Here is a 16,943-nt window from a genome sequence, read left to right on the forward strand (position 1 = left end):
GTAACACCACCCGTTACCAAGTCCAAAGTATCAAAAATTGAACAAAAAAATAAAATTCAAAAGTTTCTAAAGACTGAATAGAGGAATTTACTTTACAGTAAACAAGTAGCAGCTCGCATTTACAAGCAAGAGAATTAGCGATAAGGCTTAATAATTATTTCTGCCGATCCTGATGCACGTGGGGAGTTTAGCAGAATTCTTGATATATCTGACTCTTCATCATCAATAACATTATGAGAAAGCCGTATGGTTACCTTCTTCAGCATGGGGGACTTGGCCAATATTAGTTGCACAAGCTCCAAATGAAGCTTAAAGGCGCCCATTCCAACAATTTCCAAGTCATTTAGGTTCTTCAACCAAATATTTGAATAGCTCTTAAGTGTGATTGGTTCTTTTTCAAAATTCTCTACAACTTCGGGATCATCATCCACCTACCAGAAATATATATAATTATTTAATTTCTCAGTAGTATATTTTGACATGAATCTGAAAACATAGGATACAAGATGGACTTAAGTGACTTACTTGTAGATTGATTAACTCCAAATTTGGGGAGCATCGGATCAAAAGGAAAAGCAAAGGTAACATATAAAAGTCAAGAAAACGCATGTCCTCTATATGCAAGTCTGTAAGGTGGATTAAGGAAATTGGAAGCTCTTGTGGAAGCGAGTCTACGAAAAAATACTTGAACCATAGATCAAAACAAAGAGTAACTAACTAGCTAGGCAAAGTCTTTATTTTACAAGTAAATAAAATAAATAAACTATATATCATGTCATGTGAATAAGTAACTTACATGAGAAATAGAGGAATCAATAATCAGACATTCAATAACAGGCAAACACTCAATTAGGCCAGTGATGGAAACTTTGTCATTACCGAGAATAACATCTTCAGTTAAACACTGCAGCAACTTACAATATTTAAGTAAGTCATGAAAATTCATTACAATGCATATAAATAATAATCATAACTTATTTACTTACCAGAATGAGGCTTGTAAGTAGTGGACAACTGGATACAAGATGAATAAGAGTTTTTGTTGTTATCTTCACAAATTGCAAATTTAAGCTTGTCAGGCAACCAAATCCTTTAAATGTTGGTTGAAGGTAAATACAACAATTACGAAGACTTAACTACGTTAACTGATGAAATGAAAAGATAGATGACGGTAACCTATACTTATAGTCACCAATCAAGACGAGTTCAAATATTTTGATAGTATTCCTCCTTGACAAATGACTTATGATTAGGTCGAGTTCAAGACACGTCTCGTCTACAAGTGCAATAAGGGAGAACTCGAGTAGTGGGCCCTGATGCAATAACAAATTTTCCTTTACAGCATTAAAAAACTTACACTTCTTGATCATTAATTTTCCTAGACGGGGAAAATCAAATGTTTGCTCCAGAATGGATAGCCGATCCTTACCAGTTGTTGACCCCTTTAATTCATACTCGCCAAAACGGAGTACGGGAATTTTGGTCCAACTGTACCTCCATTCCCTTGAGAGAATACTTGTTCCAACTGCATCTTTGATTGGTAAAAGAGATAGGATGACGTCTATTATGTGTGGAGGGAGGGTGCTGATTCGATCCAAAGACAAACGTTGTCTAGATTCCATATTATGATAATCGATCTTGCAGGCAGAAAATTAGATAATGCTGCAAATAACAATTTAAGATAATCTGAGTTTCATTTCATATATAAATAAATCATAAAAATAAATCTCAGTTGTAACTGTATTCATTCTCATCTAATCTTTTTATCTCTCCAACCAGCTTTCAGCATTTGAGCCAATTTCTAATAGGGTCAATTAGGACCATTTTTTAATATGAAAACAGCTCAAATAAAGAGAAAATTAGTAGCGGTACAATATTTCCGGTACTTGATTTTTGAATGTAGTATTTAACAACTCTTCGGATACCTTGAAAAAACACCTTTGTTTGTGTTTAAAATACACATACACATATGGAAACACCTTAAATGATTTGATGATATGGATTAAGTAACACACAAATGCAAATAAGAATCGAGAAAAAATAAATAGATCCTTAAATGGTTGCAAACATCCTATTTTTATGTGCTTTATATTCTTGTTCTGTTAAGCCTTCAGCGAATGATAACCCAAATAGACCCATTCACCCTTAAAAGACTACATCTGGCCAACTCTACCAAACATGATGGACAATGAACTGATGTTTCACAAATAACAGTATACTTATGTAAATTTTATATATTAGAATGGTTCATTACCATACAAAATGTGGATATAGCCCTTGATATACTTCCAGTAAGCAAAATCTCCACTCATACAAAATGCAAAACAGTAAATGGGTTCAGATAGCTCCTAGAACCTAATTTTTAATGATACTTCTACATATATTACACATATACAATATGCAAAACAGTAAATGTGACATTTAGCTATTATATGATGGGAAAATAGTCACAACGGACAATCTACAAAGCGGAAACAAACCCGTTTGACCAATACTTTCCCGACCCGTATGAACCCGTGAGGATGTTAACAAACAAGCTATACCACAATCATCACAAATCAGTCCCAATTCTGTCCCAAATCAGTAAATACGAAATAAATAAGCACACACAATACACACGAGACTTTTTACGTGGAAAACCCCTCAAAATCGAGAGTAAAAACCACGGGACTCGTAAGCCACTTAAATTCCACTATCATCAACAAAGAGAGCAATACAATAATCCTTCTCTAGATCAACTAGAGGCATACAACATCATCATACTCTTGAACAACAATAATCAACAAGTATATGAAACAATTTAAAGACAAAAGAGGAAATTCGTCACCCAATAATCTGCTCTCTGTTCCAGCAGCAAAATCACGAGCTACAGACCTCTTTAGACGAATTCAACGGTTGAAAATGTTGGCACTGACGTCAGGAAGACACAGCCCAAAAATGAAGAAGATTCAACGGTCGGATCTCCGGGGATCGTCTCTTTTATGGACTGCTGTAGCTAAAAAACGAAATTGGGGTTTTCTCCCTTTTTCTTAAAACTCTCTGATCTCTCTCTTAATGAAAAATGGATCTGCACTTGGAGTTCAAAATGCCTAGAATGCTTGACCAAGTCAACAAGCATTTGGGCCTATTTTTGTTGGGCTTGGGCCATTACTTTCACATAAATGGAAACAAAATAATAAACCCAACAAATCTCCCCCTTTCCAATTATGTGGAAGAGTTCGCCATCCCGGCGATCGAGCAACATACCTTGAGCTTCTCACTTGCTAAAGCCTTTGTGAACATGTCGGAACCATTATCATCGGTATGAACTTTATCAAGTTCAAACAAACCATCTTCAAGACGTTCTCTAATCCAATGATACCTCACATCAATATGTTTTGTCCGCTTATGGTACATAGAATTTCTAGCTAAATGAATCGCACTCTCATTATCACAAAGAACCACATATCGTGATTGCTTAAACCCAATATCTTGTAGAAACCTTTTCATCCACAATAGTTCTTTGCACGCTTCTATTGCTGCCATATACTCAGCCTCGGTTGTAGACAATGCAACACACTTTTGTAACCTTGATTGCCATGAAACTGCTCCCCCTGCGAAAGTCATCAAATATCCAGAAGTGGATTTCATGTTATCTTTGTTTCCTGCCATATCTGAGTCTGTATAACCAACAAGCACCGGCTCTCCATTTCCGAATGTGATACCTAACTTTGAAGTACCTCGTAAGTATCTCATAATCCATTTAACCGCTTCCCAATGCTTCTTACCCGGATTTGACATAAACCGACTAACAACACTTACCGCATGAGCTATATCTGGCCTAGTACACACCATAGCATACATCAAGCTACCAACTGCTGACGCATATGGAACTATATCCATCTCCTCAACATCCTCCTTTGAAGTAGGACAATCTCTTTCTGTTAGCTTAAAGTTGTTTGTAAGAGGGGAACTAACCACTTTAGCATTCTTCATGTTGAATCTACTTAGCACCTTTTCAATGTATTGCTCTTGTGATATATGTAACGTCTTAGCACCTCTATCTCTAGAAATCCGAATGCCAAGAATCTGTTTTGCTGGCCCCAAGTCTTTCATAGCAAAAGACTTGTTCAATTCTCGCTTCAACTGCGCAATTCTTTTAATATTTTTACCAACAATTAACATATCATCAACGTATAACAACAATATGATGAAATCATCATCACCAAACCTCTGAAAGAAAACACAATGATCTGAAGTTGTCTTTCGGTAGCCTTGCTTTCCTATAACCGACTCAAACTTCTTATACCACTGTCTCGGTGCTTGCTTCAACCCATATAAACTTTTCTGAAGTCTACAAACATAATTTTCTTTACCCTTAACCCGAAAACCTTCAGGTTGCATCATGTAGATTTCCTTATCCAAATCACCGTGAAGAAAAGCAGTCTTGACATCCATCTGTTCAACCTCAAGATCAAGACTAGCAGCTAATCCAAGAACCACTCAAATAGATCCCATCTTCACAACCGGTGAGAAAATCTCATCAAAATCAATACCCTTTTTCTGGCTGAATCCTTTAACGACTAACCTAGCTTTGTACCTTGGTTGTGAAGTAAGCTCATCTGTCTTCACTTTGAATACCCATTTGTTTCTCAAAGCTCTCTTGCCTTTAGGTAACTTCACCAGCTCATAAGTATTGTTCTCATGCAAGGAATTCATCTCATCTTGCATAGCTTCACCCCACTCTTTCTTATGCTCATCTTTCATTGCTTCTGAATAACATTCTGGCTCTCCCCCATCAGTAACTAATACATACTCATCAGCAGAATATCTAACAGAAGGATGACGGTCTCGGGTAGACCGCCTAAGTGGGACAAATGGGGGCACATCTGGTACTGGAATCTCTATCTGCTCCGGAGCATAATCATCATCAGTACCATGTTCATCATTATGAACATCATCTCCAACATGTTGTGGAGTAACTGAATCCAAATCAACAAGATCAGCACTAGTTTGAGGAACTGAATCTGTCTTCTCAACATCTTTTAACATCTGATCTTCTGTAAAAACAACATCTCGGCTTCGTACAAGTTTCTTCTGAACTGGATCATATAACCTGTACCCAAAATCATCTTCACCATAGCCGAGGAATACACATGGCTTAGTCTTCATATCAAGCTTTGACCTCTCATCTTTGGGAACATGAACAAAAGCTTTACATCCAAAAACTCGTAAATGACGGTAAGAAACATCTTTGCCGCTCCAAACCCTGTTAGGAACATCAAAACGCAAAGGAACACAAGGGGTTAGATTAATAATATGAACTGCCGTATTTAAAGCCTCACCCCAAAAGGAATCGGACAACCCTGCATGTGAAAGCAAACATCTAACTCTCTCAACCAAAGTTCTGTTCATCCTCTCTGCTAAGCCATTCAACTGAGGTGTCTTTGGTGGAGTCTTTTGATGCCGAATACCATTCTCCTTACAGTAAGCATCAAATCTGCCAATGTATTCACCGCCATTATCAGTCCGAATACACTTGAGTTTCTTTCCCGTTTGCCTTTCAACTAGTGTATGAAATTCTTTAAAATTTTCAAATACTTGATCCTTTGACTTTAAGGTATAAACCCACACCTTCCTGGAATGATCATCGATGAATGTAACAAAGTAGGAACATCCACCAAGTGTCCTAGTCTTCATAGGCCCACAAACATCCGAATGAACTAGATCAAGTACGTTCTCCATTCGAAAAGGAGAATGACTCTTAAACGCAACTCTGGTCTGTTTCCCTGCCAAACAGTGAGAACACTTACTCAAATCAATACCACTAACACCCGACAACACATTCTTCTTGAACAAGATAGACATCCCCTTTTCACTCATGTGGCCAAGTCTTTTATGCCACAACTCAGTAGAATCAACATTGTCCACTGCGTTAACAATGTTCTGGATGATCTTCGGACGCGTGATGTATAATCTTGAGTCTTTCTTGCCTCTTCCCACTATCATAGAACCAAGAGTTAGTTTCCAAATACCATTACCAAAACCGTTATAATAACCATCATCATCAAGAATGCCTGTTGAAATAACATTAAGTCTCATATCCGGAACATGTTTTACATTATGCAAAACTAACTCCATTCCCGTGTCAAATTTCAAACAAACATCTCCAATACCAACGATCTTTGATAACCCGGCATTACCCATCCTAGCAAATCCATAGTCACCTGGAGTGTAAGATGAGAAGTGATCTCTACAAATTGCAACATGACATGTAGCACCACTATCAACAATCCAACTCGTGTCATCATGAGTAAGATTGATCATATCATAATCAATACAAACAAAGAACTCATCTGTGATAGCGTTAACTTCAACCTTATCATCATCAACACCATCACTTTTCTTTTGTTTATTCTTGTCATATGCCTTTTTCTTCTCATTCTACAACTTTGGACAATACCACTTTGTGTGCCCCTTTTCATGACAATTATAACACTCAACGTTAGCAAATTTGCCTTTGCGTGAGCTGCTACGATGATTGCCTCTTTTACCCTGACCTCTACTATGACTTCTCCCCCGCGTTTCTGTGACCAAGATATCTGACTGTGAAGAGGAACCTTGTGACTTTCTTCTCATCTCTTCATTCAATATACTACCCTTAGCCAATTCCATGGTGATAGTACCATTCGGTGCAGAGTTGGACAAAGATGTCCTAAAAGTCTCCCAAGAGTCTGGTAATGTACCAAGTAACCAGAGACCTTGAATCTCATCCTCAAACTTGATACCCATACCTGCAAGCTGATTTATAATACCCTGATATGCATTTAGGTGATCTGTAATAGGAGTCCCATCATGATACTTCAAAGCCATCATCTGCTTAATTAAGAACAACTTGTTATTCACAGTCTTTCGTTCATATAACTGCTCAAGCTTTTTCCATAAGGCTTTAGCATCAGTCTCCCCAGTAATATGATTCACAACATTATCATCAACCCACTGCCGAATATACCCACATACTTGTCTATGCAAAATTTTCCATTGAGCATCAGATTTTTCTTCAGGTTTATCCTCAGTAAAAACAGGCAAATAATAATCTTTCACATAAAGAAGATCCTCCATTTTACCTTTCCAAACATGATAATTTGAACCATTTAAACTAATCATTTTACTTGTATTAGCTTCCATCTTTCACACAAGTCAAATCAAATAACCTAGCTCTAGATACCAATTTGATGGGAAAATAGTCACAACGGACAATCTACAAAGCGGAAACAAACCCGTTTGACCAATACTTTCCCGACCCGTATGAACCCGTGAGGATGTTAACAAACAAGCTATACCACAATCATCACAAATCAGTCCCAATTCTGTCCCAAATCAGTAAATACGAAATAAATAAGCACACACAATACACACGAGACTTTTTACGTGGAAAACCCCTCAAAATCGAGAGTAAAAACCACGGGACTCGTAAGCCACTTAAATTCCACTATCATCAACAAAGAGAGCAATACAATAATCCTTCTCTAGATCAACTAGAGGCATACAACATCATCATACTCTTGAACAACAATAATCAACAAGTATATGAAACAATTTAAAGACAAAAGAGGAAATTCGTCACCCAATAATCTGCTCTCTGTTCCAGCAGCAAAATCACGAGCTACAGACCTCTTTAGACGAATTCAACGGTTGAAAATGTTGGCACTGACGTCAGGAAGACACAGCCCAAAAATGAAGAAGATTCAACGGTCGGATCTCCGGGGATCGTCTCTTTTATGGACTGCTGTAGCTAAAAAACGAAATTGGGGTTTTCTCCCTTTTTCTTAAAACTCTCTGATCTCTCTCTTAATGAAAAATGGATCTGCACTTGGAGTTCAAAATGCCTAGAATGCTTGACCAAGTCAACAAGCATTTGGGCCTATTTTTGTTGGGCTTGGGCCATTACTTTCACATAAATGGAAACAAAATAATAAACCCAACAAATCTCCCCCTTTCCAATTATGTGGAAGAGTTCGCCATCCCGGCGATCGAGCAACATACCTTGAGCTTCTCACTTGCTAAAGCCTTTGTGAACATGTCGGAACCATTATCATCGGTATGAACTTTATCAAGTTCAAACAAACCATCTTCAAGACGTTCTCTAATCCAATGATACCTCACATCAATATGTTTTGTCCGCTTATGGTACATAGAATTTCTAGCTAAATGAATCGCACTCTCATTATCACAAAGAACCACATATCGTGATTGCTTAAACCCAATATCTTGTAGAAACCTTTTCATCCACAATAGTTCTTTGCACGCTTCTATTGCTGCCATATACTCAGCCTCGGTTGTAGACAATGCAACACACTTTTGTAACCTTGATTGCCATGAAACTGCTCCCCCTGCGAAAGTCATCAAATATCCAGAAGTGGATTTCATGTTATCTTTGTTTCCTGCCATATCTGAGTCTGTATAACCAACAAGCACCGGCTCTCCATTTCCGAATGTGATACCTAACTTTGAAGTACCTCGTAAGTATCTCATAATCCATTTAACCGCTTCCCAATGCTTCTTACCCGGATTTGACATAAACCGACTAACAACACTTACCGCATGAGCTATATCTGGCCTAGTACACACCATAGCATACATCAAGCTACCAACTGCTGACGCATATGGAACTATATCCATCTCCTCAACATCCTCCTTTGAAGTAGGACAATCTCTTTCTGTTAGCTTAAAGTTGTTTGTAAGAGGGGAACTAACCACTTTAGCATTCTTCATGTTGAATCTACTTAGCACCTTTTCAATGTATTGCTCTTGTGATATATGTAACGTCTTAGCACCTCTATCTCTAGAAATCCGAATGCCAAGAATCTGTTTTGCTGGCCCCAAGTCTTTCATAGCAAAAGACTTGTTCAATTCTCGCTTCAACTGCGCAATTCTTTTAATATTTTTACCAACAATTAACATATCATCAACGTATAACAACAATATGATGAAATCATCATCACCAAACCTCTGAAAGAAAACACAATGATCTGAAGTTGTCTTTCGGTAGCCTTGCTTTCCTATAACCGACTCAAACTTCTTATACCACTGTCTCGGTGCTTGCTTCAACCCATATAAACTTTTCTGAAGTCTACAAACATAATTTTCTTTACCCTTAACCCGAAAACCTTCAGGTTGCATCATGTAGATTTCCTTATCCAAATCACCGTGAAGAAAAGCAGTCTTGACATCCATCTGTTCAACCTCAAGATCAAGACTAGCAGCTAATCCAAGAACCACTCAAATAGATCCCATCTTCACAACCGGTGAGAAAATCTCATCAAAATCAATACCCTTTTTCTGGCTGAATCCTTTAACGACTAACCTAGCTTTGTACCTTGGTTGTGAAGTAAGCTCATCTGTCTTCACTTTGAATACCCATTTGTTTCTCAAAGCTCTCTTGCCTTTAGGTAACTTCACCAGCTCATAAGTATTGTTCTCATGCAAGGAATTCATCTCATCTTGCATAGCTTCACCCCACTCTTTCTTATGCTCATCTTTCATTGCTTCTGAATAACATTCTGGCTCTCCCCCATCAGTAACTAATACATACTCATCAGCAGAATATCTAACAGAAGGATGACGGTCTCGGGTAGACCGCCTAAGTGGGACAAATGGGGGCACATCTGGTACTGGAATCTCTATCTGCTCCGGAGCATAATCATCATCAGTACCATGTTCATCATTATGAACATCATCTCCAACATGTTGTGGAGTAACTGAATCCAAATCAACAAGATCAGCACTAGTTTGAGGAACTGAATCTGTCTTCTCAACATCTTTTAACATCTGATCTTCTGTAAAAACAACATCTCGGCTTCGTACAAGTTTCTTCTGAACTGGATCATATAACCTGTACCCAAAATCATCTTCACCATAGCCGAGGAATACACATGGCTTAGTCTTCATATCAAGCTTTGACCTCTCATCTTTGGGAACATGAACAAAAGCTTTACATCCAAAAACTCGTAAATGACGGTAAGAAACATCTTTGCCGCTCCAAACCCTGTTAGGAACATCAAAACGCAAAGGAACACAAGGGGTTAGATTAATAATATGAACTGCCGTATTTAAAGCCTCACCCCAAAAGGAATCGGACAACCCTGCATGTGAAAGCAAACATCTAACTCTCTCAACCAAAGTTCTGTTCATCCTCTCTGCTAAGCCATTCAACTGAGGTGTCTTTGGTGGAGTCTTTTGATGCCGAATACCATTCTCCTTACAGTAAGCATCAAATCTGCCAATGTATTCACCGCCATTATCAGTCCGAATACACTTGAGTTTCTTTCCCGTTTGCCTTTCAACTAGTGTATGAAATTCTTTAAAATTTTCAAATACTTGATCCTTTGACTTTAAGGTATAAACCCACACCTTCCTGGAATGATCATCGATGAATGTAACAAAGTAGGAACATCCACCAAGTGTCCTAGTCTTCATAGGCCCACAAACATCCGAATGAACTAGATCAAGTACGTTCTCCATTCGAAAAGGAGAATGACTCTTAAACGCAACTCTGGTCTGTTTCCCTGCCAAACAGTGAGAACACTTACTCAAATCAATACCACTAACACCCGACAACACATTCTTCTTGAACAAGATAGACATCCCCTTTTCACTCATGTGGCCAAGTCTTTTATGCCACAACTCAGTAGAATCAACATTGTCCACTGCGTTAACAATGTTCTGGATGATCTTCGGACGCGTGATGTATAATCTTGAGTCTTTCTTGCCTCTTCCCACTATCATAGAACCAAGAGTTAGTTTCCAAATACCATTACCAAAACCGTTATAATAACCATCATCATCAAGAATGCCTGTTGAAATAACATTAAGTCTCATATCCGGAACATGTTTTACATTATGCAAAACTAACTCCATTCCCGTGTCAAATTTCAAACAAACATCTCCAATACCAACGATCTTTGATAACCCGGCATTACCCATCCTAGCAAATCCATAGTCACCTGGAGTGTAAGATGAGAAGTGATCTCTACAAATTGCAACATGACATGTAGCACCACTATCAACAATCCAACTCGTGTCATCATGAGTAAGATTGATCATATCATAATCAATACAAACAAAGAACTCATCTGTGATAGCGTTAACTTCAACCTTATCATCATCAACACCATCACTTTTCTTTTGTTTATTCTTGTCATATGCCTTTTTCTTCTCATTCTACAACTTTGGACAATACCACTTTGTGTGCCCCTTTTCATGACAATTATAACACTCAACGTTAGCAAATTTGCCTTTGCGTGAGCTGCTACGATGATTGCCTCTTTTACCCTGACCTCTACTATGACTTCTCCCCCGCATTTCTGTGACCAAGATATCTGACTGTGAAGAGGAACCTTGTGACTTTCTTCTCATCTCTTCATTCAATATACTACCCTTAGCCAATTCCATGGTGATAGTACCATTCGGTGCAGAGTTGGACAAAGATGTCCTAAAAGTCTCCCAAGAGTCTGGTAATGTACCAAGTAACCAGAGACCTTGAATCTCATCCTCAAACTTGATACCCATACCTGCAAGCTGATTTATAATACCCTGATATGCATTTAGGTGATCTGTAATAGGAGTCCCATCATGATACTTCAAAGCCATCATCTGCTTAATTAAGAACAACTTGTTATTCACAGTCTTTCGTTCATATAACTGCTCAAGCTTTTTCCATAAGGCTTTAGCATCAGTCTCCCCAGTAATATGATTCACAACATTATCATCAACCCACTGCCGAATATACCCACATACTTGTCTATGCAAAATTTTCCATTGAGCATCAGATTTTTCTTCAGGTTTATCCTCAGTAAAAACAGGCAAATAATAATCTTTCACATAAAGAAGATCCTCCATTTTACCTTTCCAAACATGATAATTTGAACCATTTAAACTAATCATTTTACTTGTATTAGCTTCCATCTTTCACACAAGTCAAATCAAATAACCTAGCTCTAGATACCAATTTGATGGGAAAATAGTCACAACGGACAATCTACAAAGCGGAAACAAACCCGTTTGACCAATACTTTCCCGACCCGTATGAACCCGTGAGGATGTTAACAAACAAGCTATACCACAATCATCACAAATCAGTCCCAATTCTGTCCCAAATCAGTAAATACGAAATAAATAAGCACACACAATACACACGAGACTTTTTACGTGGAAAACCCCTCAAAATCGAGAGTAAAAACCACGGGACTCGTAAGCCACTTAAATTCCACTATCATCAACAAAGAGAGCAATACAATAATCCTTCTCTAGATCAACTAGAGGCATACAACATCATCATACTCTTGAACAACAATAATCAACAAGTATATGAAACAATTTAAAGACAAAAGAGGAAATTCGTCACCCAATAATCTGCTCTCTGTTCCAGCAGCAAAATCACGAGCTACAGACCTCTTTAGACGAATTCAACGGTTGAAAATGTTGGCACTGACGTCAGGAAGACACAGCCCAAAAATGAAGAAGATTCAACGGTCGGATCTCCGGGGATCGTCTCTTTTATGGACTGCTGTAGCTAAAAAACGAAATTGGGGTTTTCTCCCTTTTTCTTAAAACTCTCTGATCTCTCTCTTAATGAAAAATGGATCTGCACTTGGAGTTCAAAATGCCTAGAATGCTTGACCAAGTCAACAAGCATTTGGGCCTATTTTTGTTGGGCTTGGGCCATTACTTTCACATAAATGGAAACAAAATAATAAACCCAACATTATATACGTGTCTAGACTATAGCAGGTAAAGAAGTACGCAGCTTAAAGATCTACACATGTTACCTGCATTACATTTATAACCCCCGGAATGATAGACCCAAATTATAGCAGGTAACGTGTATAAAGCGCCGGTAACAAGTACTCAGCCATTTTTAACACTGGTTTCAAGTTGAAATCAGGAGTTTCATCACACATTCAAACACCATATGAAACAGCTGAGTTATTTTTCTTTTGAATCAATATTATGCTAACACATCAGCTTCCTAACTATTTTTCTTTTATATGTCAAATTTACCTACTCGGCTACTCCGTATTTTTCTTTTAGCACTCTAATAAAGTCATGAAAAACTCATGGAATCCTGTTCTTATCTATGGTTCTGCAAATTATCATAAATAATTAAACTACTGTAAGTCTGTAACCGCTATGTTAGGTATGGAAAAATGCAAAAAAGAAAAAAGCAGTATGTATTTAATTAGTTTTGTTGACAACACCGAATCGTACCAATAGTAGGAATCGTTGTGGCAATTTTCCCCAATTTGAGCCTGTACAGATTTGTAGTTTTACCAGGACCAAACCATTTCAATACATATCTCTTTCTTAGCGTAAAAGGGACTAAACATAAACCAGATGAACTATATTACTTCAACTCAAATAATTCAGTATCATTACAGCCCTAAGCCAACTGACAACACGACTTAAGGACCACTTATGATTACGATAAGTCATTCATCAAATTTTAGTTTAGTTAAAACGCAACTTAGAAAAGGTTGTCATTAATTAACATAAACTTCACAAAAATGAATCATAAAAATCGTGATCACGCAAATAATAGTCAATAATAAGTATAACCATATCAAATATTCAAATTAACAACGAAATCAATTTGGATGAAATTGTGATCATGTATTAATCTGCTATATACTGCAATTAAGCAAAACTGCTCATATAAAAATTCTATATCTATACGCATGTATAAAAGGATACAGATGTACAAAGAACAATATAAAATAACAAAAACACAAAACTATATAGATCTCATGACTCACCGTTAACAACGAAATAGCAAATGAGAAATCGTTTTCGCGATATATAAAGCTTTTATATCTATATATGCGATCAAGAATGATGAGTTACGACATAGAAAGAGGGATTGCAGACGATTAAGGCAACACAAATAAATTAGTGAGCGCGAGAGAATGATTCACGATGTCTGATTTAGGGTTTGGTGTAGACTGTTCTGCGCGGGAGTTGGAGACGTGTCGACTATTTAGAAAGAAATTTGTGGAAACTGTCACACACCACTAACACGGTGATCCTCACCCACTACCACTTTTTTTCATTATCTACACTGTATATAATAAAAATTCACTGTTATACTCACAAAATAATTTACAAAATTCAACTTATATTATTATTCTAAATATAATATAATATAATTAATGATATAATAGTAAATTAGGTATATATGGATTAAAAAAATGATGTGTGAAAACCACTCTCCTTTAATTAACTAATTTATTTATTATTTATTGTGAAATTTCAAATTAATAGAAACAATTAATAATTAATTTATTAATAATCTATTAGTTAATTAAATTAATATTTGATAATAAATAATAAACTTTATCTTATAATTATTATTTTTATTTTTTATCAAGAACTTTAAACACATTAAAAATTTATTTGACATAGCCTCAACCATTAGATGGAGAAATTACTTTGAAGCACGACCATTTAAAATTCAAAACGGAAGGGCTATTATTTTTTTTGCCCCTAAGAGGTTTCAACTCTGGAACCTCTAATGAGTTTCAACACAACGGAAGTGCTATTTTTCATTGGGAAGATATTTTTATTTATTGATTCATTTATTCACCCTACTACTAATTATTATTATTAATTATTAATTAATTTTAACCCTTACATAATAAATGTTGTGGGATTCTATGTAGTTTTAGTTACATTTCATTGTAGTTTTGAGTTTACGTTCACATTACAAATGGTCCTTCAACTTCGCTTATAGTTACACAACGACCCCTCAAGTTTACACTTTCTCAGGGGTTAAAAGTGTAAATATATAATTTTATTAAAATAAAAGAAACTAATTCCACCCGAATTTATAACCGGCCATATCTTCTCGCTCGGTGCGAGTTAAATTTTTTCGAGACCACCGTTCAATTACGAAAAATCTTATGAACCCCAACGGGACTAACTATACGCAAAACGGACAATTTTTAAAAAAACGCTAAACACAACGACAACCTGTATCCTCCCGCTCACCACGAGTTAAATTTTTTCGACGGCAGCGTCAGACTCGAAATAATTTTATGAACAAAACGAAACTAACCACGTTCAAAACGGACACTTTTTAAAAAACGCTAAACACAACGACAACCCGTATCTTTCTGCTAGCCGCGAGTTAAATTTTTCCGACAGCACCGTTGCACTCGAAAAAATTTATTGAATAAAACAAAACTAACTACGTTCGAAACGGATACTTTTTAAAAAACGCTTAACACAACGACATCTAAAACAGCGTTTAACACATGAGCCGTGTTCCCCTCTGTAAATACACAACGCTACGCTAAATATGAATACGCAGCCCGAAAGCCCCCGCCGCAACGCGCGGGCCGGTCCGGACTAGTTATTCCTAACGTATCACCTAAAACACTCAACACCACAATAAAACTTTTAACACAGTGTCACCTCTTTTCCACAATACAACGACGTCAGCGCAATTTCCCCTTACAACTTCACAACACTACAATATATCACTTTACCACAACGAATAGTCTTATAGTGTGACATAAGTAGTTATAAATTTGACTAGTGATTTAATAGCTCTACTAGTTTAATGACCCGTGCATTCACGGGTTTACTAAAAATATATATATAAAAAACTATTTATAAAAGTCTTAGTATTACTTAAATTTGAATTGAATTAGAGTTTATAGCTACATGTTATTATCAAACGTTGACATTTAAGAAAGGAAAGCTCATTAATACTAAATCAGAATATCTACAACTATAAGTGAATTGATACAGATAAAATAAACCCAAACACGATCACATTAATAACATAACACTCATGCACCTCTATTATCTTTGTACAATTTAAAACAAAATCACACGTCAATACATGATGCTCAAAGAAGTAGCTCCAAACAGCAGCAACTAATATTCATTTTTCGAGCTCCACATAGTGTAATTAATTGTAGTGCCCTGCATCATTTGTTTGACCCATTCTGACAGCCATTCAGATTCAACCTGGAGCCTATATATCGAGCTTTAGCTACTATGCTTTCATTTCGATCCATTTGATAACAGTTCAGCCCACAATTCATTTGATAAAAAAAATTATAACTCTATCAATAAATAAAGTCACTATGTAAAAATCTAAGTGACTAAATGGTCATGAATATCATTATAACATTTTAAATATTTTAAATGACATTGTTAAGCTTATATGTTAAGTTCAGTATGCAAAATGTGAAAGTACGCAGGTCCTTGTGTTTGATACTTATGAAGTATCTCTACTTCCATATGAAGTAGAGCTACTTTCATTTGGTCTAATGTGGAGCTTCTTACTGTAGTAGTATTACTCCACGTGTTTCTGTATCACAGTGTTCCTAATTGTTTATATTGTATTGTAATTATATACAGTAGATTGAAGTGAACAATACCTTAACATTTTATATAGATTGAACTGAACATACATATCTTCATCATCTTCCGATCTTCAAATTCTACCAACAAAACCACCATCATAACCTGCAACAAACACCAAGTAACATACCAGATAAAAATCTAAATCTCCCTTGACATAAAAGAGCGAAGTATTAACAATGTCAACTTGTAACAACCTATTCATACTCATGTACAAAACATAACACCAACAGTGGGAATGTCAATTAGTAACATAACAACAACAATACCCAATGTCAAAGAATGCAATTAGTGATTTAAAAACATATGTTACTTATACTCCACATAATATAAAAGTAATAGTGATAAGAGAAAAGCTAACTTGCATAAGAATAATAATAAATCCACTAAGATTTTGGCATACCTGACTCATGATATCCCATAATTTTTGTTTCTACTAAAAGTGTAAATATGATTACTTGTAGCCGTTAATTTAATACAGTTGGTTTCAGTTTCCCTTTAGCGAAGACTTATAACTTTAACAATCTTTACAA

At 36.4% G+C, this 16,943-nt stretch overlaps 1 long non-coding RNA gene across 3 annotated transcripts; it reads right to left on the reverse strand.

Moving 5' to 3' along the window:
- Positions 1–235: 235 nt before the first annotated feature.
- Positions 236–14,064, reverse strand: LOC139892618 (uncharacterized). Of its 3 annotated transcripts, XR_011774169.1 has the most exons (5): positions 13,794–14,064; positions 987–1,662; positions 797–904; positions 526–671; positions 236–431 (listed from the first exon to the last, which is right to left on the reverse strand). It is a non-coding gene; the product is annotated as an uncharacterized lncRNA (long non-coding RNA). The 3 variants fall into 3 exon arrangements; XR_011774168.1 differs by having other exon boundaries at positions 526–904; XR_011774170.1 differs by having other exon boundaries at positions 526–913.
- Between the last annotated feature and the right edge of the window lie 2,879 nt (positions 14,065–16,943).

The sequence above is a fragment of the Rutidosis leptorrhynchoides genome, chromosome 2, assembly GCF_046630445.1.
Source record: "Rutidosis leptorrhynchoides isolate AG116_Rl617_1_P2 chromosome 2, CSIRO_AGI_Rlap_v1, whole genome shotgun sequence".
NCBI classification, from domain to species: domain Eukaryota; kingdom Viridiplantae; phylum Streptophyta; class Magnoliopsida; order Asterales; family Asteraceae; genus Rutidosis; species Rutidosis leptorrhynchoides.